Below are 21389 nucleotides of genomic sequence, written 5' to 3'. Positions count from 1 at the left end.
ACCCCAACGGCAAAGCCTCTGGCGAGGGAAGCGGGGGGTACTTCGGCCATATCCGAAATGCGAGCTCTCTCCCCGGTCCCGAGAGAATGTGCGCCGAGGGTCGGGGTGGGGTCTGGACGCCTCTAACTGACTGTTCCACGGGCATATTCCGCTGTATTCCCCATAACGGAAACGGTACCCTCCTACTTACCTGGGATAACCACATTAGGAACCACACACATACGGAGGCGGCCGCGCCCGGGCTTTATGCGCTACTGTGGGGGACGCGCCACCCCGGTCTCTGGAAAGCCTTTACATCCCTACGCTCTCCCACCGCGACCGTCAGGGTCCGCTCGTGCGCCTGCCCTGACGGGGCGACGTGCCAGGACTACCCTTTCTCGGTGCATCGTATTATTTTCCGTGAGGGTCTGAACGTTTCCCTGCACTCGCAGGGCAATTGTGCCGACCATGATTATGCCTTTCAAGGGAACGCCCGCATCCCTGCCCCTTACGCACTTATAGCCTGCCTGAGTACTGACCCCAGCTGGAACCTTACCGCCTCCCGGTAGGCTTATGGCAACTTCTCCTTGTCCACCACAGGTTCCTCACAATGCGTCCTTATGTCTCAGGCGCGACCCATGACCACGGAGGGTGCGGAAGATTACGCTGTTTGGTTGGTCCGGCGGCCCCGCTACACCCTTGTACCCGTTAAGTCCGCTGACCCTTGGTTTTCCCAGGCCTCCGATCATCGGTGGCACACCCTGGCGACCCGCTTGCACGGCTTGTGCACCCGCAGGGAATTATTTGAGGCCATACTGGGTATCGCGAACCTCGCGTTTTCGGCCTTCCAGGAATGGCAGATCCAGAATCTGTACGATCGGACTGGTTTCCTCACGTCTCAGCTCTCGGCCTTCATGCACTCCACCCAACTGGCGTCGGGGGTTCAGCGTCACCTGGACGCTTACCTGCAGCAAGAGCTGATCGGCCTTGAGCATGTGATCGAGACGCTCGGCGACGAGGTTCACCTCCTGTCCCTACGGCAGGCGGTGAAATGCGACTACCGGTATCGGCATGTCTGCGTGCTTCCGCTCCGCTGCAACGCCACCAATTCTTCGTTCCCTGCCTCCTGGGACGGAGTGAAGAAACACCTGGAGGGACTCTTCCTGGCCGCCAACGTAACCGGCGAGTTACAGGAGCTGTGCCACCTTATCGAGAGCTCAACGCCCAGTCGCTGCACTTCCCCTAGGCTTGGGACGACCTCAACCGCGGGGAGGACGCGGTGGAGGAACTCTGGGACTGGATCAAACGTGTGACACCAGGGGGATTGGCCCCTTGGCTGGTCTCGATCCTTGCCGCCACTGGGGGGGGTTTGCTTTTGCTCATGTGCCTCCCGTGCCTCCTTCGTCTCTTTTGCTCCATTGTTGCCCGGGTGATCCGCGAGATTAAGGTCGAGATGCTCCCATTGCGCGGACGCCCTTAGCGGTCCCCGCCATAACGGGAGGGGGACACGTAGGGAGCGGGGGAAGGCGCTGAGACAGGCAGTATGTGCACACAAACCGTACCCAACGGCTCAAGGCCAAACAGATTCAACAACAGGAGATAAAGAGACCAGGGCAAGAAAAACAAGCTTGCACCTGCAAGGCTCGGAGGTAACCTCAAGGCCATATCCGCAGCCAGCTATGGTTGGCAACGGGTGGCTGGGGACGAGCCAGAGCAAACGCTTCGTGACTGGACAGAGCTGTTGCTAGGCTAGTGGCTGGAGGGCTGTGTGTGCTACATGGCAAAGCCTCGATACGCCATTCCCCGAGAAAACCCTGCCCCCGGGCAGCGAAGGGTATAAGAGACGAACAAGACAAGGGGGGGCGCTCTCTCTCCCTCCCTCTCTCTCTCTCTCTCTCTCGCTCTCTCTCTCTTTTTTAACCATGTAATCGCTGATAGCAAATAAACGGCAACCAAGCTTTGGACCTCTGGCAGACTCTTCCTGGTGTGAACGCGCGGCCCGCGTCTGGAGACGTCCGAAGACCCGGAGAGGGTAAGAACCCGAGAGTTGCCCCCGAAACCGCGGGTAGCAACGGGCGGATCTTGGCATTGTTGCGGAGCTGAGACCGGCAGGTTTTGGTGTTGGTTTGGATGTGAGGGGTGAATGAGAGAGCAGAGTCGAGGATGACACCAAGGTTGCGGGCTTGTGAGACAGGAAGGATGGTAGTGCCGTCCACAGTGATGGGGAAGACAGGGAGAGGGCTGGGTTTGGGAGGGAAGACAAGGAGTTCAGTCTTGGACATGTTGAGTTTTAGGTGGCAGGCAGACATCCAGATGGAGATGTCCTGAAGGCAGGAGGAGATGCGAGCCTGGAGAGAGGGGGAGAAAACAGGGGCAGAGATGTAGATTTGGGTATCATCAGCGTAGAGATGATAGTTGAAGCCGTGGGAGCGATTGTCACCAAGGGAGTGAGTGTAGACCGAGAACAGAAGGGGAGCAAGAACTGAACCTTGGGGAACCCCCCACAGTAAGGGGAGGGGAGGGGGAGGAGGAGCCTGCAAAAGAGACTGAGAATGAACGACCGGAGACATAAGAGGAGAACCAGGAGAGGATGGAGTCTGTGCAGCCAAGGTTGGATAGCGTGTTGAGGAGAAGGGAGTGGTCCACAGTGTCGAAGGCAGGTGAGAGGTCGAGGAGGATTAGGATAGAGTACGAGCTGTTGCATTTGGCAAGCAGGAGGTCATTGGTTACCTTTGAGAGGGCAGTTTTCGTGGAATATAGGGGACGGAAGCCAGACTGGAAGGGTTCAAGCAGACAGTTGGTGTTGATGAATTCGACGTTTTAGATCCACACTGTGGCAGCCTAGGACCCTCTTGGCCCTGCCTATACCCTGACAAAAATGCACTAATGCATTTCCCCAATTCACCTTACTTCACATAAATTCCGAGCCCCTGGTTTTGAAGTGAAGGCTCCTAAGATTTTGACAGTGAAGATAGGTGCTCCATTCAACAGCCACCCATAAAGCGTTTGAGTCAACATAACCCTTGCTGTGGCTAAATAGACTCCTGAAAATGCACTTCAGTCTTCCTCTCATTGGGGTATTTCACGATAAAGGCCATTGGCCACTGGACAGTTAGTTTTCCCTCTTTCCATCCAGTGTTATACTATTGAACTTTAGCCTGTTTTTCTGAGTCACTGATGTATTTTCTCCATACTTATTCTCTGTCTGTCTTATGCTGTCGAGTCATGTCTGACCCATAGAATGTGCCATAGATACATCTCTCCCAGATGGCCCCACTTCCATGTGCAATCATTCTGGTAGCATATCCATAAAGTTTTCTTGGTAAAGAATATGGACGTGGTTTACCATTGCCTCCTTCCACACACTAAATGAGTTTCTGCCCTCTAGTCTCTCCCATGCTTCTGCTGCCCAGCCCAAGTGAGTTTTGACTTGTAGCAGATTCCCTTCCACTCACTATCTACTGCCCAAGCTAGGAATGGAATGAGTATGCCTCTGCTTGACTCTCCCTCCAGTAGTCAAGACTGGTAGAGTACTGGAAACTCTCCAGATATGAACCTGAGAGGATCCATACTTATCATCTCCCCCAAACTAGGGTCAGAGACCATGTTAGTCAATTGTACAATCACTTGATAATGTGGTCTAGTGGAGAGCACAGGCCTGAAGGTCAGAAGGACATGGATTCCAATCCTAGCACCGTCACCTGTCTGCTTTGTGACCTTGGGCAAGTCACTTCACTTTTATGTGCCTCAATTACCTTATCTGCACAATGAGGATGAAGACTGTGAGCCCCACATGGGAAGGGGACTGTGTCCAACCTGATTTGCTTCTATCCACGGCAGTGCTTAGTACAGTGCCTAGCACATAGTAAGCACTTAGCAAATACCACAGTTATTATTATTATTCCCTTCCATAAAAAAATATCACCAGTGCTTAATTCAGTGCCTCTAAATTTAATAAATGCTTGTGACGATTGGGACGATTCTTTAGCACCTGTGCTCTTTTTTAATCGCATTTATTGAGCACTTACTGTGTGTAGAGCACTGTACTAAGCGCTTGGGAAGTACAAGTTGGCAACATATGGAGATGGTCCCTACCCAACAACGGGCTCACAGTCTAGAAGGGGGAGACAGACAACAAAACAAAACATTTGGGCAGGTGTCAAGTCATCAGAACAAATAGAATTAAAGCTAAATGCACATCATTAGCAAAATGAATATAATATTAAATATGTACAAGTTAACTAGAGTAATAAATCTGTACAAGCATGTTTACAGGCGCTGTGGGGAGGGAAAGAGGTAGGATGGGGGTGATGAAGAGGAGGAGAGGAAAAAGGGGGGCTCAGTCTGGGAAGACCTAGCTTGCAAGATATTCTCTCTCAGAAAAACACTCATGGATTGACAGCTGCATTAGTCTCTCTCCTGTCCTATCCGTATTTCACTATGAGCTCAGCATATTTTTTTTGTTGCATTTGTTAAGTGCTCACTATGAGTATAGATGCAGGCACTATTCTAAGTACTAGGTTAGATACATGCTAATCAGGTTGGACACAATTCACGTCCCACCGTGGGCTCACAATCTTAATCCCCTTTTTACCGATGTGGTACCCGAGTCACAAAGAAGTAAAGTGACTTGCCCAAGGTCACACTGCAAGCTAAGGGCAGGGATAGGTATTAGAACCCATGTCCTTCTGACTCCCAGACCCGTGTTCTATCCATCAGGTCACATTAGTACTCTAAAATGTTGATCTTTCTGATAAGTTGTTCTGCCACATCTCTACACTCCTCAAAAACCTCCAGTGGTTTTCCAGTCCCCTCCACATCAAGTATGAACTCCTAATCACTGGCTTTAAAACACTCAATAAACTCTGTCCTTTCTAATTATCCATTCTCTTTTCCCACTACACCTAACTAGCACTCTTCACTTCTCCCAGATGGTACTTCATTCTTGTCTCTTCTGCTAGGGATCGCTTTCTCATGTTTTTCTCTCTGCCTGGAACTCCCTCCCACTGCAAATCCTATAGAACCCCCTCCTCGACTTCCTCAAACTCTGCAAGAAGCTCTTCAAGAATTAAGTCGATTCTGGTGGATTCGGTTGAAGAGACATCTGATTCAACCAGTTCAGACTAGATTGGGAAATTATTAAGGCTTTATATGAATTGATTCATCTAGAAAATAGACTGATATAAGAATTTCTTTCTAATAGCATATAAACAAGGGGGGCCAGAAGGTGTCCAAAGCTTATTGGAGAAATTCAAGTAGCCTATGAAGGTGTTGTGTGCTGTAATAGGCTTAATTTTGTACCACTGAGTGGGAGCAGATTACAGGAGTATTTAGCCAAATGCTTTTGGTTATTTATTTCTGTTGGAAAAGTATAAATATATTTGACCAGTTACATGTTGACATGCTGAGCATTTATAAACTATAATATTCAATTATACAGCAACAGAAATATCATTTGAGAAAGAAATGGATGATGATTGCCTTTAAAAGTGGTTATTTGTTTTGTTTCCTTACAATTATTACATTAATTAGACAAAAAAGCCATGTTGACAAATTCCGGTGGTCTCTCGAACTTGGTATTCTCTCCCACATAGTGGCTGCAAATGGTAGTTGGAGGAATAGATTCTGGACTATGAGTTCAGTGTGGGCAGGGAATGTGTCTACCAACTCTTTTATATTGTCTTCTCCCAAGTTCCTAGTACAATACTCTGCACACAGTTAACACTTGATAAATATGTTTGATTGATTGGAACAGAATAATGATTGCTTCCTTTTTATTTACCCATATGGATTGTCCTCCCAATATCTAATATCTCTCCTAATAATTCCTCCAGACCAAGCACATGCATATGTAGAAATCCTCCTTGAGCCCTCAATCATCTGTAAATTTTTCCCTTGACATCACTGATTTTCACTTGTCTAGGAATTAACAACTTCAACTTCATTGAATACCCTTCATTTTTATAGTTTCAGCATTTTTAATGGTATTTGTTAAGCACTTACTATGCACCAGGCACTGAACAATTCACTAGGGTAGATACAAGGTAATCAGTTTGGACACAGTTCATATCCCACCTGGGGCTGAATCTTAATCCCCATTTTACAGATGAGGTAACTGAGGCATAGAGAAGATAAGTGACTTGCCCAACAATACAAAGAAGACAAGTATGTGATCAATAACAATGTTATAGTCAATTCTCTCCTCACCCCTGACAATTTTTATAAATTTCAAGCATGCTCCCTTATTAGCATTCATATTTATAGACTGAAGTATTCTTGCTGTGAGATTATGTTCCTATAATAAGAATGCTCTAAACCCTGGGGCAGACACAGGAAAATCAAGCTAACCTGCTCCACACGGGACTCACACCCTAAGAGGTAGGCAGGACAGGCCCTAGATGCTACTCTTTAGGAAAAGTAGTCACCCGTAAATTGGAGGCAGTGGCAGAAGACCCCTTTTGGTTTTGGGAGTCAAAGGGACCTCAGTTCTAATCCCAGCTCTGCCACTCGTCAGTTTTGTGACTGTAGGCAAGTCACTTGACTTTTCTGTGCCTCAGTTACCTTATCTGTAAAATGGGGAATAAGATTGTGAACCCTATGAGGGACATCCAACCTGTTAACCATGTGTTCACCCAGCCCTTAGAACATTGCTAGTGCTAAACAAATTCCATTATCATCATCATCATCATCGTCGTCATCATTATCATCATATAGAACATGAAGAAGAAGGTCAGGGAACTAATAAGGAGAATAGCAGTTGGAGGAAATCATCTTGAGTGGGGACTAATCTAGAAGACAATGAATTTTACAAGAAAAGGCTTATGCAGCACACCTCTATTGCCTTCATTCAACAAGACTGTCCCCATCATTTTATCACATAATACATTGCCTACCTGTGGCCCCACTGAATGAATTTCACAGTGAAGTCATTCTAGGCCAAGGTTTTGCTTTTTGGAGTTTCTGGGGTGAAGGATGCCATGAGGAGGGGATAGTGGTGAATGCCCTGGACCTCCTGTTCCCCACATTCTTGGATCTTCCTATTGGAGGTTTTGGGGATGCTAGATTCTTCCAAACAGCCCTGGACACAAGGCTCAGGAGATGGAGGCTGTGACCTGAGGGTCCTTACTGGTGTTCTCCTTTCTAGGGCCGGATGAAGTAATAAGGCTACCCCAGCTCCCCGCTCCTTTGAGCCAGGGGAGATCCCCCTTCTCCTCAACACGCTATCCAACCTTGGCTTCACAGACTTCGTCCTCTCCTGATTCTCCTCATCTCTCTGGCCGTTCATTCTCAGTCTCCTTTGTGGTCACCTCCTCCCCCTCCCATCCTCGTACTGTAGGGGTTCCTCATGTGTCAGTTCTTGGTCCCCTTCTGTTCTCTATCTACACTCACTCCCTTGGTGAACTCATTTGCTCCCATGGCTTCAACTATCATCTCTCTGCTGATGACACCCAAATCTACATCTCTGCCCCTGCTTTCCCTCCCTCTCTCCTGGCTCGCATCTCCTCCTGCCTTCAGGACATCTCCATCCGGATGTCGGCCCGCCACCTAAAACTCAACATGTCCCAGACTGAACTCCTTGTCTTCCCTCCCAAACCCTTCCCTCTCCCTGACTTTCCCATCTCTGTTGATGACACTACCATCCTTCCCGTCTCACAAGCCCGCAACCTTGATGTCATCCTCGACTCCACTCTTTCACTCACCCTTCACATCCAATCCGTCACAAAAACCTGCTGGTATCACCTCCGCAACATCACCAAGATCCACCCTTTCCTGTTCATCCAAACCACTACCTGCTGATTCAATCTCTCATCCAATCCCGACTGGATTACTGCCTCAGCCTCCTCTCTGATCTTCCATCCTCCTGTCTCTACCCACTTCAGTCTATACTTCATGCTGCTGCCTGGATCATCTTTGTGCAGAAATGCTCTGGGCATGTTACTCCTCTCTTCAAAAATTTCTAGTGGTTACCAGTCAACCTATGCATCTAGCAAAAACTCCTTACTCTCAGCTTCAAGGCTCTCCATCACCTCGCCCCCTCCTACCTCACCTCCCTTCTCTCCTTCAGCCCAGCCTGCACCCTCCACTCCTCTGCCGCTAATGTCCTCACTGTGCCTCGATCTCACCTGTCCCGCCATCGATCTCCGGCCCTCGTCCTCCCCCTGGCCTGGAATGCCGTCCCTCCACACATCTGCCAGGCTAGCTCTCTTCCTCCCTTCAAAGCCCTACTGAAAGCTCACCTCCTCCAGGAGGTCTTCTCAGACTGAGCTCCCTTTTTCCTCTCCCCCTCCCATCCTCCCCGCCCTACCTCCTTCCCCTCCCCAAAACACTGGTATATATGTTTGTACAGATTTATTACTCTATTTAAATTACTTGTACATATTTACTCTTCTATTTATTTTGTCAATGTTGTGCATCTAGCTTTACTTGTATTTATTCTGATGACTTGACACCTGATCACATGTTTTGTTTTGTTTTGTTGTCTGTCTCCCCCTTCTAGACTGTGAGCCCATTTTTGGTCAGGGACCGATGCTATAGGTTGCCAACTTGTACTTCCCAAGCGCTTAGTACTGTGCTCTGTGGACGGTAAGAGCCCAATAAATACGATTGAATGAATGAATGATCTGGTCCTAAGGTCGTTTGAACCCTGCTTGGGCCACCCTGGAGGGACCAGGTGTAACACCTGGAGGTGGTGGTGGTTGTGGGACTCGGACCACACCGGCAGGAGCTCCAGAAGAGACCGATGGAGAGAAGGCCTGCGGTGAGGACCAGAGGAATGGAGAAGGCCACACAGACAGTCTGGGCTTGAAGTCCTGGACCAGAGCCCTCTTCCCAGGTTTCCACCCTGATGACTTCCCCTTGGTTCTACAGCGAGTAACTTCTGCCTGTTGTCCTGCTTCCAGCCAGGAAGGGCACAGACGAATCACTCTGCATGTAGCATTTTTCACTTCTTTACTTCTCAGGCTGTAGATAAGGGTTTTCAACATGGGGACCACGATGGTGCAGAAAACAGAAGCCACCTGGTCCTTACCCAGGGAGTAAGATTTACTTGGTTTTAAGTATGTAAAGATTTAAAGTCCCATAGAAGATGGTGACTCCCGTGAGGTGGGAAGCACAGGTGGAGAAAGCTTTTTTTCTTCCCACAGTGGAGTTGATCTTCAAAATGGCAGAGATAATAGCCATTACTGTAATCATTATCAGAGACATTGCAAGCGTGGAGCCTGCTAAGATAAAGATCATCATTTCCGTGTTGTGTGTGTCAGTGTAGCACAAAACCAAGATTGGTGAGGTATTACATAAAAAATGTTGAATTACATTTGAGTTGCAAAATGGCAACCTAGCTATGAACAGAAGAACTATCAGGGAGTTTGTTAAAGCCACTCCATGTGACCCAACCTTAAGCCACATCCATGCTCTTGAGGACATAACATTGGAATAAAGCAGTGGGTTACAGGTAGCTACACAACGATCATATGCCATTGCAGAGAGGAGAAAGTATTCTGTTCCTGTCAAAGAAATGAAAAAATACATTTCGGCAAAGCAGCCAATGAATGAGATTTTCTTTCTGGATGTTAATAAATTATCTAAAGTTTTGGGACTAATGGCTGTGGAGTAACTCAGATCAACAAAAGACAAAGCAGACAGGAAAAAATACATGGGGCTGTGAAGCTGAGAGTCTTGATGTATTATCAGGATCAGCCCTAGGTTCCCCACCACAGAAATCATATAGATAGAAATATCATGAAAAGGACCAGTTGGGCTCTTGGAGAATCTGTCAGGCCCATGAGGATCAAGTTGGCCATTCTAGTATTGTTTCCTGCAGCCAGTGGCTTCAGCATCTCTCCTCTACTGAGAAATGAATATTGAAATTCAGAAGGAAAATGTTCCTACAGTTTGGGGGATATTAGAAGAATTGATAAAGAAGCATACTTAGGGGAGGATACTGCTATTTGATCACATTTGGTTCGATATCTGTGCTTGGATATAGAGGGAAGTCAAAGAAGCCGAAGTTTTCCCTTTCAGACAATATTGATGGGAGAAGTTTATGCTCACTTTGACTGGAGAAAGTTTTCGATCCTGCAGTCACTGAAGAACTACATGGAACTAAAACGATGTTGCAGTAGCTTAATTTTTTCTCACCTATTCCCACAGTTCTGATAAAATAGGGAGTTCAGCACCTACAAAGGGGTTCTGCATGTGTGTGTGTGTGTGTGTGTGTGTGTGTGTGTGTGTGTGTGTGTGTTCGTGTGTGTGTTTATGCTTCGGGGTAAGAGGGACAGAAGATGGCCATGGGAGTAAGCATGGCCTAATGGATTGAGCACGGGCCTGGGAGTCAGAAGGACCTGAGTTCTAATCCTGGCTCCACCACTCGTCTGCTGTGTGACCTTGGGTAAATCTCAACTTCTCTGTACCTCATTTACCTTACCTGCAAAATGGGGATTAAGAATGTGAGCCCCATCTGGGACAGTAACTGTGTCCAACCTGATTAGCTTGTATCTACCACAGCTTAGAACAGTGCTTGACACAGTATTAAACAAATATCACTATTACCCACTCTGTGAATTCCTACTCTAGCAAAAGAATTAGAATGTGATTCTTCCCTCTATTTCCTCTTCTGACTTTTTCTGGTTTCTCATTGTTCAACAGGTTTCAACCTATGTTAAAAAAATGATAATTATTTATTAAGCATTTGCTATGTTCCAAGTGCTGGAGTAGATGCAAGACAATTGGACGGGACCAAGTCCATGTACCATATGAGGCTCACAGTCCAAGCTGGAGGGAAGACAGGTATTTCATCCCCATTTTACAGATGGGAAAATTCAGGCATGAAGAAGTTAATTAACTCTCCCAAGTTCACAAGGCAACAAGTGATGAAGCAGGGAATGGAACCTCAACTGACATTCAGTCCAATGCTGTTACCTCTAGATGGCTAGCCTCAGGTATATAGGAAACACCTCAAGCATGAGTTTAAGTGAGTGGAGAGTATGCCTCAAAGAATCCTGGGAAGACCATCTATACAGCCCTGACACCATCTTGTCACGGATTCCTTGGTATTTTGAGGCCTGGTTACAGGAATTCCACACAAGTGCTGAATGCAATTAACTACCTTTGGTGAACACAGACTGGCAGCGATATTATATCCCTATTCTCCCTTTTCAAGTCTCAACACAACTTCCATTATGAGAGCAGAGCCAGAGGGATCTATCTCTTGTAGATATGTACATATCTTTAAATTATATATAACGAATCCTTTATTTATACTAATGTCTGTCTCCCCATCTAGACTGTAGGCTCATTGTGGCCAAGGAATGTGTCTACCAATGCAGTTGAATTGTACTCTCCCAAGCGCTTAGTATAGTGCTCTATACATAGTAAGCTCTCAATAAATATCACTGATAATGATGATGATCATACAGGTTGTATTATTGTAAACTCTGAAGTTCACTATGGAAATTTTCAATTGAGCCTTTAAAAAAAATGACCATTTATAAATCCTACATATGGCTTTAACTTGCAAAAATCTCTTCAGTGAGCTGATTTGTTTTTCCTCCTTCCTCAAATTCCCAAATTACTGAAGTCAAATTTGTTCATTGGTTTAAATGAATCAGAGAGGGTACATCTTGAAGAAACTTTGAGGCGTTCAACTTTAATTTAGATTTTGATTACCATTTCAAGAATATTTACAAATCTTTAAGAGCCTAGTAATTATGGAAACTCTCCAGGACACCAGTATGCAATCATACAGCTTTTACTACAAAATTGTAACTAGGCAGAGACATAATCATTTACCCTTTATAGTGGTTGCCAATTCAGATTAGGAATTATGGCAGAGTTATGGAAAGGGTCTACTTGAAATACCAACTCCTTATTCAATGGGATCTTTCCAAAAGGAGAATGAGTATAAAAAATGACATCCCCGCTGCTGGGTAGGGACCGTCTCTATATGTTGCCACCTTGTACTTCCCAAGCGCTTAGTACAGTACTCTGCACACAGTAAGTGCTCAATAAGTAGGATTGAATGAATGAATGAATGAATAAAGGAAATTTTGATGTCCTTTAAAAAGAGAAGGATGCCTTCAGGCGTTTTTAAGTCTACTAATTACGATATAATACCGGATTTTTGCCTATTTGTGAGCATTAAATTATCATTGTGGTTAATGAAGATGCATCCCTCCAAGAATCAGGTTATTCAGAAGAAGTTGATAACTTTCCCCAAGAAACTTCTCTCTACTAGTTTGCCATTGCAGATTTTCCTTCGCTACAAAATGGATTTAGTTTCCAAGAAATATCAGAGCCCCCTGATTTAAATCTTTTTTTTTATCTGATTTAATTTCAGTAATAATTTTTTCATGTGTTTTCCTATCCTCTATCCCTGGGAAAAGAAAATATTCAGATCAAATCCAAAAAAGCTCTAGCCATTTCCAAGAAAAGATCATTCCAGCACTATTAATAGGGATTCTGGGCAGAGTCAGGTTCTCATCTGTTCAACACAGTGCTGACAGCCTCTCCCTCACTTGAACCTCAGAGCATCTCTCCACCAGAAAGTTAATAACCAAACAATCCTTGTTTCTCCTTAGGGAACCAGGGATTAAATTGGTCACACGGGTCATTTTCAAAGTGAGGTTATGAGAGTTTTTTCAAGACAAAAGTTCAGAGCAAGATAAACCCAAGTTCACTCTGTTTCTCCACAATGTGCGATTTCTCTAAATGTTTTGGATAGGACACTATTGGGAAATTTGGGGATGTTCTTCAGATACATTAATCAATTTAGAGGAAATGTAATCTGTTGGATGACATAGATAAACCTCAGGTGTGGCAACAGGCTTGGGACATAAGCTGTCATGTGAATGTTCTTTGTTGTAAAGTTCTATAAGCTTGTAATCTCTGCATTACAGCAGAAATTAGGATTTTTTATTTTTTCATGATATTTGTTAAAAATTTACTATCTCCCAGGCAGAGGTGAATATAAGCTACAAACTAATTAGGTTGGACACAGTCCCTGTCCCATTTGCGACTCACCGTTTTCATCACCATTTTACAGATGAGGTAACTGAAACAGAGAAGTAAAATGACTTGCCCAGGGTCACATAGCACACAAGTGGCAGAGCCGGGATTAGGGCCCATTTCCTTCTACCTCCCTGGCCTGTGCTCTAGCCACTCGGCTGTGCTGCTTTTCATGGTTTGCATGACTGACCTTGATTCTATTCTTTCAAAATAGGCCCTATACATGGTCTTCATTTACCATGCAAAGGTTTTTTTGATTTTGTAAATCATGAAGACCTGAGAGTCATCCTCCTCATGTTTGGCTTTGCCAAATTTGTTATCATCATATGGTCATACTCTGTTGGAAGAGCAGTCAGAGTTCTGCATAAAAGCTGTTTAAGGACACCCTTTGCTGTCACAAATGGCGTTAACCATTGCAGCAATGCTTTTCACTATAATGTTCACAATGTTGCTGACTGACACATACTAAGTGTGGAATTTGGCAGCTACATACAGAATCTCCTAGGAACTGGACTCCTGAATTTGCAGGGACTTTATGCAAAGACAGTGATTGCAAAGATGCTCATTGCTTGACATACTATTTCAACCAAGGTCCAGTTTCCTCCTCCTGCTCCTCCACTGATGGAGGGCAGCTTAATGAATCAATCAATCAATCAATCGTATTTATTGAGAGCTGACTGTGAGCAGAACACTGTACTAAGTGCTTGGGAAGTACAAGTTGGCAACATATAGAGACAGTCTCTACCCAACAGTGGGCTCACAGTCTAGAAGGGGGAGACAGAGAACAAAACCAAACATATTAACAAAATACAATTGAATAGATATGTAAAATTAAAATAAATAAATAAATAGAGTAATAAACATGTACTAACATATATACATAAATACTGGTGCTGTGGGGAAGGGAAGGAGGTAAGATGGGGGGATGAAGAGGGGGATGAGAGGAGGAGGAAGGAGGGGCTCAGTCTGGGAAGGCCTCCTGGAGGAGGTGAGCCCTCAGTAGAGTCTTGAAGGGAGGAAGAGAGCTAGCTTGGTGGATGTTGGGAGGGAGGGCATTCCAGGCCATGGGGATGATGTGGGCCGGGGGTCGACGGCGGGACAGGCAAGAACGAGGGACGGTGAGGAGATTAGCAGCAGAGGAGCAGAGGGTACGGGCTGGGCTGCAGAAGGAGAAAAGTGAGGTGAGGTAGGAGGGGGCGAGGTGATGGAGAGCCTTGAAGCCCAGGGTGAGGAATTTCTGCCTAATGCGCAGATTGATTGGTAGCCACTAGAGATTTTTTAGGAGGGGAGTAACATGCTCAGAGCGTTTCTGGACAAAGACAATCCGGGCAGTGGCATGAAGTATGGATTGAAGTGGGGAGAGACATGAGGATGGGAGATCAGAGAGGAGGCTGATGCAGTAGTCCAGACGGGATAGGAGGAGAGCTTGAACGAGCAGGGTAGCGATTTGGATGGAGAGGAAAGGGCGGATCTGGGCAATGTTGCGTAGCTGAGACCGGCAGGTTTTGGTGATGACTTGGATGTGAGGGGTGAATGAGAGAGCGGAGTCGAGGATGACACCAAGGTTGCGGGCTTGTAAGACGGGAAGGATGGTAGTGCCGTCCACAGTGATGGGGAAGTCAGGGAGAGGGCAGGGTTTGGGAGGGAAGACAAGGAGTTCAGTCTTGGACATGTTGAGTTTTAGGTGGCAGGCAGACATCCAGATGAAGATGTCCTGAAGGTAGGAGGAGATACGAGCCTGGAGGGAGGGGGAGAGAGCAGGGGCAGAGATGTAGATTTGGGTGTCATCAGCGTAGAGATGATAGTTGAAGCCGTGGGAACGAATGAGGTCACCAAGGGAGTGAGTGTAGATCGAGAACAGAAGGGGACCGAGAACTGAACCTTGGGGAACCCCCACCGTAAGGGGATGGGAGGGGGAGGAGGAGCCTGCAAAAGAGACTGAGAATGAACGACCGGAGAGATAAGAGGAGAACCAGGAGAGGACGGAGTCTGTGAAGCCAAGGTTGGATAGCTTGTTGAGGAGAAGGGGGTGGTCCACAGTGTTGAAGGCTGCTGAGAGGTCGAGGAGGGTTAGGATAGAGTATAAGCCGTTGGATTTGGCAAGCAGGGGGTCATTGGTGACCTTTGAGAGGGCGGTTTCCGTGGAATGTAGGGGACGGAAGCCAGACTGGAGTGGGGCGAGAAGAGAGTTGGTGTTGAGGAATTCGAGGTAGGGCGTGTAGACAACTTGATCAAGGAGTTTGGAAAGGAATGATAGGAGGGATATGGGGCGATAACTAGAAGGTGAGTTGGGGTCGAGAGGGTTTTTTTTTTAGGATGGGAGAGACGTGGGCATGTTTGATGGCAGAGGGGAAGGAACCAGTGGAGACTGAGTGGTTGAAGATGGAAGTTAAGGAGGGGAGAAGGGATGGAGCAAGAGATTTCATGAGATGAGAGGGAATGGGGTCAGAAGCACAGGTGGCCGGAGTAGCACTTGAGAGGAGGGAGGAGAGCTCCTCTGAGGATACTGCTGGGAAGGATGGGAGAGTAGCAGAGAATGTTGGTAATTCTGCTACCTGAGTTGCAGGCTTTCACCAAATTCTGTTCAGAGTGTCCAGTGAAAAGAGCTTAAGAGCCTGAGAATCAGACAGGGTTCTAATAGCAGTTCTGTCACTCGCCTGCTGTGTACCTGTGTGCAGTGTGACCTTGGGCAAGTCACTTCACTTCTCTGGGCCTCAGCTACCTCATCTGGAAAATGGGGAGTGAGATGTGAGCCCCAACTTGGACAGAGATGGTGTCCAACCCGACTTGCTTGTATCCATCTCAGTGCTTAGTACAGTACCTGGAACATAATAAGAGCTTAGCACATACTACTCCATCTCTGGGTCATACCTGGACAGTTTCCAATACTCTACCAGTCTCAACTATGGGAGGGAGCGTCAAGTAGGGCTATATCCATTCCATTCGTATCTTGGGCAATGGCTAGTGAGTGGAAGACAATCTGCTACAAGTCAAATCTCACTGTGCAGGGTAGCAGCGGCACGGGAGAGAGTTGACAGCAGAGACTCGAGTTTACTACATGGAAGGAGTCAGTTGTAAACCACGTCTGTATTTTTACCAAGAAACCTCTATGGATCCACTACCAGAACGATTGTAGATGGTAGTGGGTCATTCTGGGAGACAGGTGTCCATCATGTCGCTACGGGTCAGAGATGACTCGACAGCATAAGACAAGACAATCACATACCACGACTATTATTATTATTGTTACCTTACATTGCAAACTCCATAAAGGACAGGATCTCGTCTGCCAACTAGATTGAACTGTACTCTTCCAAGCACTTAGCAGAGTGCTGTACACACAGTAAGTACTTAATAAATATTATTAATTAACTTCTCTGTGTCTGTTTCCTCATTTGTAAAATGGGAATCCAATACCTATTCTCCCTCACCCTTAGAATATAAGTCCACATGGACAGGGACAGTGTTTGACCTGAATACCTTGTATCTACCCCAGCACTTAGTACAGTGCTTAACAATAATAAGAATAATAATGGTATTTCCTATTATTATTATCATTATTATTACCATCTATCTACCGCAGTGCTTAGTACAGTTCTTGGTCCAACGTAAGTGCTTAACAAATACACAGCTATCATTATTGATGGCAATGCTTCTAGATGCATTGGCTTGACCTGTTCAGCATTTGGAGTGTTGCACTTGGATTTGCAACCTTCATTCATGCACCCTCAGCCCAACAGCACTTGTGTACTTAGCTGTAATTTGTTTATTTATATTAATGTCTGTCTCTTCCTCTAGAATGTCAGCTCGTTGTGAGCAAGGAACATATCTACTAACTCTGTTATATCTTAGTCACTCAAGCACTTAGTATAGTGCTCTGCATACAGTAAGTGCTCAATAAATACTATTGATTGATTGACTGATTGATTAGAACATTGGCTCTGGAAAGAAAGGGATGTCAGGAAAGATGTGATATCTGAGGTGATATTGTCAACACAATATTTTTGGACTGTAAACTCCTCTAGACTTTACGCTCACTATGGGCAGGGAATGTGTCTGTTTATTGTTACATCGCACTCTCCAAAGCACTTAGTACAGGGCTCTGCACACAGTAAGTGCTTAATAAATACAACTGAATGATTCAATCAATAGGACCATGAAAAGGGGACACCACTTGGATAGTATATACAGCAACTTCATCAGTTCTGTTTGCACTGAGGCAAATTACCAGCAGAGACTGACAAGAACACGTCTCACACTCTAAGTTCCTATACTGTTGTTGAATCATAAGTGGCCAAATGCTCCATATTCAAAACAAACAATGTATAGAGAAGTAGCAAGCTCGCCAAAGCAGGAGCGATTTTCCAAGCAGAAGAATTTAATGATTACAGGAGGGTGGTTCAATTCAATATTTGTTTAGCATTCTGGGACATGTGTTCCTGTAAAAAAGATTTTTCTCTTCATTGCTCTCAGAAGAGCACTTTTACTATCTTTCTTCTTCAGGCTGTAAAGCAAAGGATTAAAGATGGGAATGACTTCACTGTAAACCACAGAAGCTCCTTAGTAATTCTGGCAGGTAAGTGATATTATCTGATTGCAGTTACGTGAAGAAACAAGATCCCTTACAATATTGTCACCCCATGAGTGGGAGGTGAAAGTGAAAGGACTTTAAGTTGGGTATCAGTGGAAGAGATTGTTGGGAAGGCAGAGAGAGAAGAGCTATAGGAGGTGGAGAAGATATTAGTTGTCATATTTTTCCATCTGTATTCATTCATTCACTCAGTCGTATTTCTCGAGTGCTTACTGCATGCAGAACACTGTACTAAGCGGTTGGGGTGTACAATTCAGCAACAAACAGAGAAAGTCACTGCCCAGCAATGGGCTCACAGTCTAGAAGGGGGGAGAATGACATCAAAACAAGTAAACAGGCAACAATATCATCAATATGAATAAATAGAATTATAGATATATATGAATCATTACTAAAATAAATAGAATAATAAATATGTACATATGCAAGTATGTACAAGTGCTGTGGGGCGGGGAGGGGGTGGAGTAGCGGGAGCGAGTCAGGGTGATGGGAAGGGGAGGAGGCTCAGAGGAAAAGGAGGACTTAGCCTGGGAGGATCTTAGGCTCATTGTAGGCTCTTAAGTATGGTTGTGTCAAGATTGTGATGATTCCATAGCAAAAATAATGAATAGCAAAGTAAGAGAACACTAGCCTACTGAGATTAAATAGTTTGTGAATTCTATTCAGTGAGATGGGGTTCAGCCATTTGGGAAACAATGCCTGGAAAAAGCAGTGGGCTACTGATGGCTCACCTCTCAGGGTCACATCTGGAGAATTTCCAGTATTCTACCAGTTTTGACTATGGGAGGGAGAGTCAGAGAGACATATCCATTCCATTCCTAGCTTGGGCAGTGGCTAGCGAGTGGAAGGCAATATGCTACAAGTCAAAACTCACCTGTACTGGGAAGGAGAGGCATGGGAGAGAGTTGAGAGTGGAGACTCAGGTTTACAGCATGGAAGGAGGCAGAGGTAAACTGCTTCCATATTTTAACCAAGCATACTCTATGGATATACTACCAGAATGATTGCAGATGGAGGTGGGGTGTTCTGGGAGAGATGTATCCATGGCATCGTTATGGGTCAGACGTGACTCGACAACATAAGACAATACCGAATGGCCGCACAACTGTCAGAGCACATCGAGTCCAGGAGGAAGCACTCATTACAGATTAAGCCAAGAGCTAAGTACCTATGGCCAAAAAACCCAGTATAGGGAATGGTTTTCTATTTGATAAAGAAATTGATTAGGTCTGGACAACGGTAGAGGAAGCAAAGATATTGATAAATGCCAAGTTGCTGAGTCTAAGTGCCTTGTAACCAGAGAACGGGTCACTTCTTTATTCTATATTTTCCAAAGGCCTCGTACAGTGCGCCTCACCATGTAGGCCCTCAATAAATGTTACCTCAGAAGCAGTGTGATTTAGTGGAAAGAGTTCAGGCTTACGAGTCAGAGTAGTGGGTTCTAATTCCAGCTCTGTCACTTGTCAGCTGTGTGACTTTGGGCAACTCACTTAACTTCTCTTTGCCTCAGTTACCTCATCTGTAAAATGGGGATAAAGACTGTGAGCCTCAGTTGTGACAACCCTATTACTTTGTATTTATTTAGAACACTCCTTGGCACATAGTAAGCACTTAACAAAAACTATTATTATTATACCAGTCCTCCTCCTTCTTCTCCTTTTCGTTCTTCTCCTTCTCTTCCTCCTCCTCATTGTGCTTGTTCTCCTTTCCTCTTCTTCCTCCTGTTTTTCCTCTCCTCCTCCTCCTCCTCCTCCTCCTCATGTTCTACCGCTGCTGAGGAAAAAGTGCATGAGTTTGTGAAGATGTGAATCAGTTCTGATTAGGATGATCACTACGTGACTCTCCACGATTTTAAATAGATGAATAGAAGCATTCTAAAGAGGATACCTTGTAATTCAGATTGTTTTTCAAATCCCGAGAGAGTGAATGTGTCAACATCAGTCACAATTTCCCCATTCATGGATTTCTATTCAATTTTATGCATAATCTTATGAATAAAGAAAGGCCAGGGGTAAAATTGTAATGCAATCCCCAGAAAGGAACTCTTGAAAGCACATCTGCTATGATGAAAAAAAATGCAGCGATAAGTACCTTACTAACAATATTGAAGAGAGAATAGTTATCTCTTCTATAGGTCTCTAATCCCTTTTTGTGGCCTTTTAGGCCAGTGGATACTTAAGGTGGGGTGTTGGAAGTGCAGTGAAATTTTCACCCATGGAGGTTCCTATCTGTTGTTAAGACAAATGCATTGAAGATTCACACTGCCTGATGCTGTTTTAAAAATTGTTAATAATTCTACGGATGTCAATTAAAATGTTTAAAGCCCAATTGATTCTCCTCAGGATAATGCAGAATAAAAATGAAGTAGGCTCTAGTGGATAGAAAATAGGCCTGAAAGTCAGGACACCTACATTCTATTTCCATCCCCCTGCTACTCACCTGCCTGTGTCTTCCGGCAATACCTTTAACTTCTCTGGGCCTCCTCAGGCTAATGAATATGACAATACTCATTCCCTTCTTGGGGGATTAGAAGAATAAAATCGGAAGCATTATGGTCCAGTAAAACAAGAACAGGTCTGAAAGTCAGAGAACCTGGGTTCTAATCCAGACTCTGCTGCTTGTCTGCCATGCGATGTTGGGCAATTAAGTTAACTTCTGTTTTTCTGTTTCCTTATCTGTAAAATGGGGTGTCAGTCCTACACCCTCTTCCTTAGGATGTGTATCGCACATTGGACAGCAGGGACTGTAACCAACCCGATTATCTTGTACCTAGCCCTGTGCTTCTTAGAGTGCTTGAAACAAAATAAGCGCTTAACAAGTCATAAAAAATTAAATGGAATGTGCAAAACCCAAAGCCTTGGGGAGTTGATATGAAGCATAATTGGCTAGCTCAGAGTGATGTAATGTAAATTGATTAAAAATATCTTCACCCCTGTCTTGTATTAAAATATCCAGGTGATTCTATCCAAATGATAAGGCTGATTCATTCAATCGTATTTATTGAGCACTTACTGTGTGCAGAGCAATGTACTAGGCGCTTGGGAAGTACAAGTTGGCAACATATAGAGACTGTCCCTACCCAACAGTGGGCTCACAGTCTAACAAACTGTATAACAATTTGAGTTTTGTAGACTTGGCCCAATGGTGTTAAACTGAGCATGCCACCCTTCCCCAGTGGTTTCCCAGAGATTCTCTTTGGAGCTGCTTTTAGTGAAGTTATTCACATATTTTGGTATTTGACAAGAGCATACTATGGGCCTGACACTGTACGTAGTTCTAGGGTAGACATAAGCTAATTAGGTTGGACACAGTCAATATCCCACATGGGGCTCACAGTCATTTTCCAGGTGAGGTAACTGAGAATCAGAGAAGTGAAGTGACTTGCCCAAGGTCATGCAGCAGAGAAGTAGCAAAGCCAGCATAAGAACCCAGGTCCTTCTGGTCCCTGCTGTATCCACTATGCAGCACTGCTTGTGTTGTTGATAAGATTTCCTGAATTCTGAGGGTCAGTTGCTGCAGATAGTCCAGCATGGCATTCTGCAATATGGAAAGGATTGGCTCTGCTGCAACAGAAGAAAAAGTGTTAGGGACTGCCAGCAAAGTAGGGTTGACCAGTTGGAGAGTTCCCCAGGGAACCTTGTTGGGTGACTGCCTGAGTTATGGCTTGGCTGTTAGTGGTCTAGATCACAACACTAAATCATATATTTAAAAATCTGTAATCTTTGAAGATTCCAGACATATAATCTGCTCAGCTAAAAAAGTGGTTGCTGGAATGTCATGAAGAACGTAACAAAGACTCTTCTGTCACCTTATTTAA

At 45.1% G+C, this 21389-nt stretch overlaps 2 non-coding genes and 1 pseudogene across 2 annotated transcripts; 1 reads left to right on the top strand and 2 right to left on the bottom strand.

Annotated features, from left to right (window-relative positions):
- Positions 1-3407: 3407 nt before the first annotated feature.
- Positions 3408-3545, bottom strand: LOC119921733. The gene has a single exon (XR_005448587.1). It is a non-coding gene; the product is annotated as a small nucleolar RNA SNORA7 (small nucleolar RNA).
- A 1599-nt stretch (positions 3546-5144) lies between these two features.
- LOC119921644 lies at positions 5145-9815 on the bottom strand (annotated as a pseudogene).
- An 8485-nt stretch (positions 9816-18300) lies between these two features.
- On the top strand, positions 18301-18436 carry LOC119921734. The gene has a single exon (XR_005448588.1). It is a non-coding gene; the product is annotated as a small nucleolar RNA SNORA7 (small nucleolar RNA).
- Positions 18437-21389: the final 2953 nt, after the last annotated feature.

This window comes from Tachyglossus aculeatus (assembly GCF_015852505.1).
Source record: "Tachyglossus aculeatus isolate mTacAcu1 chromosome 12 unlocalized genomic scaffold, mTacAcu1.pri SUPER_6_unloc_4, whole genome shotgun sequence".
Taxonomy (NCBI): Eukaryota; Metazoa; Chordata; class Mammalia; order Monotremata; family Tachyglossidae; genus Tachyglossus; species Tachyglossus aculeatus.
This window is presented reverse-complemented; position numbering and strand designations above follow the sequence as displayed.